Below are 5,084 nucleotides of genomic sequence, written 5' to 3' on the forward strand. Positions count from 1 at the left end.
TATGGGTCTAGTTTCAGTTTTCAGCATGTGGAAAGTTTGTTTTCCAGCACCACTTACATATTAAAGAGGCTATCTTTCTTCCAGTGACGGTGTCTGGCCCCTTGTCAAAGATAAGGTCACTGAATGTGCTTGAAGTTGTTTCTGCATCTTTTATTTTGTTCTATTAATCCTCAGGTCTGTTCATATTGGGAATTGTGATGCCTTTTGCCTTGCCCTTATTGCCCAAAATTGCTTTTGCTATTCTAGGTCTCTTCTGATTCCATGTGAATTTTAAGATTGTTTCCTCCAGTTCTGTGAGGTATGCTATTGGCATTTTGATTGGCATTGGGTGAAATCTGTATAACAGCTTTGGAAGTATGAGCATTTTCACTATAGTGGTTTTGCCCATTCAAGAACAAGGGATATCTTTCCATTTTCTGATATTTTCTATCTTCTTTTTCAGATTACTGTGGCTGTCAATGTATAGGTCTTTCATTTCCTTTGTTGGATTGATTCCTAAGTATTTCATCTCTGTTGATGCTTTTGTGAAAGGTATTTTTCCCTAATTTCTCTCTCAGTGAGTTTATGTACAGGAATGCTATTCATTTTTGAGTGTTGATTTTGTATCCTGTTACACTGCTAAATTTGTGTATTAATTCTAGGAGTTTTTGGTGCAGTTTTGGAGGGTATTCTCTGGAGAGTATCATGTCATTAGCAAATAATGATAATTTAATGTCTTCCTTTTCTACCCTTACTCCTTTTATTTCTTTCTCTTGTGTAATTGCTCTGGTTAATGTTTCTAGAACTATATTGAACAGGGATGGGGATAGGATTGTCTTGTTTTAATTTTAGAGTGAAAGCTTACACCTTTTGAACATTTAGGTGGCTTTTATCAGATTGAGATAAAGACTTTCTATTCCCATTATCTGTAGTTTCTTTTATCATGAATGGGTATTGGACTTTGTCAAATGCTTTTTTTTTCTTTTTTGCATCTATTGAGATGATCTTGTGGATTTTGTCCTTGGTTCTGCTAATGTGGTGCATTACACTTACTGATTTGTCTATGTTAAACAATCCTGCATCCCTGGGATGAATCCTACTTGATCATGGTGTATACTCCTTTTGATGATTTGCTGCGTTCTGATATGCTGCATTTCTGTTTGTCAGTATTTTTTTATATGAGAGATTGAACTCAGGACCTTGCACTTGCAAGGCAGGAACAGTGCCACTGGGCTAAATCCCTGGCCCCTGTTTCCCAGTATCTTATTGAGGATTTTTGCAGCTATATTCATTAAGGAAAATGGACAGTAATTCTCTATTTTAGTTGGATTCTTCTCTGGTTTTGGCATTGGAGTAATGCTTGCTTCTAGGATTGAGTTTGGGAGTCTTGCTTCTCTTTTAAATTTCATTAAAGAGTTTGAGAACTGATGGCATTAGATCATCTCTAAATTTCTAGAATTCAGGGGTGAATCCTGCAGTATTTTTTTCTTCTTCAACTTCATTACATTACTGAGAAATTTTATATCTTCTTGACTCAGCTTCCGTGATGATCAAATTTTAAAAGCACGATATTTTTCTGTAAGACAGATCTTCAGAGAAACTATCACACCCACTCATTACCAAAAGTCTCAGATGCGCAGAAATTTGGAAGAGAAGCTCAGACTAAGGTATCTTGGGCATCACTGCTTATGAATCCTCACACAGCCAAGCCTTTTTTCTTCAGCAATGGGGTGTTGACCCATGAATACTCTAAAGTGGAATGAGGGCCTGCTTTATTTTCACCATTTGAATACTCAGTTTTGTACTTTTCCAGACTTCACCACTTCATCAGCTCTCTGAAAGAACAGCTGCAGAAATATGGAGATGCTGGGTGTGATCTGAATCCCCTGATACCCCCAGGCCAAGGCTGCCTGACTGCCTCCTTCTTGGTTCCTTCTCTTGCCACTTGCTTACTGCTGTTCCCCTTTGCATGCTTCCCAGGACTTGGTCTCTCTTTGGTGCCACAAGATTGCTGGTTTGTTTGTTTGTTTGTTTGTTTTCTAGTCCTCCCTCCAGATTAGCCTCTCAAATGCCTATCTGCAATATCCTCATATGAGTGTCACACAGCTTTGGACACCATGTCTCACTCTGAATGCCAATTCTTTTCTTTTTAGCATGGCACACTATTCATTTGGTCATACCACCATCTGTTTATCCATTGTAATTATTCAAGTTCCTCTCCTGCCAGCCAATCCCTGTCATCGGGCAGAGCAGTTTTCTCTCTCACCCGTGTACCTGCTCTGTCAACACATACTCTCAAAACATAATTGTTAATAATTAGCAGGTGAAATTTATTTTCTCCTTTAAAATTAACTTTACATTTTATCCTATGGAGGCCAAGTTATTCTCAGATTCTTTAATATGCTCTAGTTATGTGTTTATTTATTCATTGTAGAAGCATCCACTAAACTATCATGTAATGTACCAAACTAGGTATCAAAGGACAGTCTGAACATGAATGAGCCAGGTTATCTGGGCAGAGGCCCATGGCCAGGTGATGCCAGGGTGGTCAATGAGGTGGTCAGTAATTCCATACTGAGGCAAACACAAGAGCTAGGAGGGCACAGGAAGATACTTAGCTGTGCCTTAAGAGGCCTAGGAAAGCTTTTTCAAGAAGGGAGTGGCATTTCTCTCAAGTGAAACCCATAGATCCGGTGGAAAGACAGGGATCCAGAGCAGAAATTGTATGAAACAATAATTATAAAAATGAACATTTATTCAGCAGTTGGCATGCACTAGGCTAGTCAATTCTCAATAACTGGGCTTCTACAAAGTCACCACAAACACTGAATTTGGAAATACACTGTACCCATTGCCCCTGGGGAAATACAAATGTTGGTAGTTGAAAGCCTCTGCTCACAACATTTGTGTCAACTCACCAATATATAACCTTGCTTTATGTGTTTTTACAGTCAAAGACACTTTTAAAATCAAACAACAGCAACATCAGTCACATCTGAATGAAGCTTCTCTATACAATTATCTTTCAGTAAAGCATGACATAGCTTTATGCTCAGAAGCCTGCACAGGGGCCAGGGCCATCTTCAATAACAAAATCAACCCCCAAAAAGAGCATAATGCAAAAAATGTGGCACTAAATGGTTGTGAAAAGAACACTTGTTTACAGTATGATCTGAAACAAGAAGGCAGAGCCTTGTCCTGTTTGATCTCAGCTGGTAACGTATGATTTTCACAATTTAAAATGTTCACCGCTGTGCCTATGACCCTGAATGGCCTCCAAAGTGCTGTACCTGTCCATTGATTTGGGGTAATACATTTTAGTGGGTCAATGCATTTGTAAATACAGAGCCTGTGCATAACAGGGACTGATAACAGTATTATTTCAATTAATTCTCATAACAGCACTGCAAAGTCAGAATGATGTCAATTTCCACATATAAAATGATACTGAAGTTTACGCTTACAGCTATGAAAAGAAGGAACCAGGATTCAAATCCAGGTAATCTCATTCCAGAGCCTCGACTCTGAATCATTTTATCATCTCCATAGAGGTTATGTCTCAAATTACCTTTGTTCAGTACTATTCAGGAAACCAACAGTGGCTTCTAGGGTACAAGTACACTTAGCATTCTTAAGCATTCTATAATATTTTCTATGTAAATTTCTTACACTCAGGTACAGGCTGACCACCTGAAAGAATGTCCTTTTTAGTTTTAATTTTATTACTTGAGTTTTGGTACTTTCATGTGTTTCAATCTCATGTATCCTTAGAAAATATTTTTTCCATTACTAAAGGTGCTAGTTTATTTCATTTTTATAGAAAAGTAATCATACTTCAAAAGCCAAATTTTGAAAGAACTTATAAATGTATTGCTATTAAATAGAAGCATAGATGGGGTTTTAAAAGATAAATTTTTTAATTTTTAAAATTTTGTCACAGAGGCTTGCTAAGCTACCTAAGCTGGCCTCTTGGAATATTCCTGCCTCAGTCTCCTGAGTATCTGCGATTACAGGGATGTGCCACCACGCTGGATGGACTATTTACAGATTTTATTGTTTTCTGACCATCTAAAGGACAGTATAAAAAAATCACAGTGGAGAACGAATAGACTAAATATATTTACTGTCTGAAGGATGTTGGACACTGGACTCTTCTGAGAAAGTATATGGATCTGTTTAAGGGGCTTTATTAATACTTGTTTCTATTTGAGGGTAGGTGAAATCTCTATATTGAAGACAAGAGGAAGGACAAATCTTTCGGTGGTCCCCTTTTAATGATCAAATTTTAGGGAGTGAAGAATGGGCGATATGAACAAAATAAGACATTTTCATTAGCATCTCATCAAACCTAAAAGCATTTGAAAGAGCAAAACCACTCAATGACTGGAGGGGCGTGGCATGTTCTTGGAAAGCTCCAAATTCCTCTAGAATGCACTCTGGCAGCCATAATCTTTAATCTCTCCTTTGTTGGTACAGTGAGTGACAGAAGAAAAAATGCCACTACTCCATCTGCTAGTGTCATCCATCCAGCACTGGATGGAGAACAGTAACCACTTTGTTCAAAGGCCAGCAGGCTTGAGGTCAAATTGGAACGAAGACTTGCATTAGTTATTCCTCTTGTAAGCAGGGATTTACTCTCAAATTCCTAGGTAGCAGAAGAACTGCATAAGTAAATCCCTCTCCCAAGACCAAAGGCAAAGCCGCATGCTACCGTATTTCTAGAGACAGCGTGAAACGTTATCCACCCTGGGGCGTTTGTCCCTCATAATCAGGAGGCCAAGGAGGAGTAGGATAAGGGGTAGAGTTGCAGGGCCTCTGATCTCAGGGCGGCAGTCAGAGGTACGCTCTGGGTCATCTGCGCAGCGACCTTGGCCCGCAGGACTCATTCGCCTGGCAGAGTCATCTGGGCTCCGTGCCTGCAGGCTGAATAGCCACAGCCTGTAGGGTTGGAATCGAGGCTGTGTTCCACGTAGGGTCAGCAACGTACCCGCGCAGTCCTCGCGGACCCTGCAGGCAGTTGGGAAGGACGCGCGTCACAAGCCACAGCTCGGGGAGAAAGCAGCTGCGCGTGCGCGGACTGCCACGGCTGCTGTGCCCGAGCGCCG

This window comes from Fukomys damarensis, unplaced genomic scaffold (assembly GCF_012274545.1).
Source record: "Fukomys damarensis isolate Sample0158 unplaced genomic scaffold, DMR_v1.0_HiC HiC_scaffold_14, whole genome shotgun sequence".
Classification (NCBI taxonomy): Eukaryota; Metazoa; Chordata; class Mammalia; order Rodentia; family Bathyergidae; genus Fukomys; species Fukomys damarensis.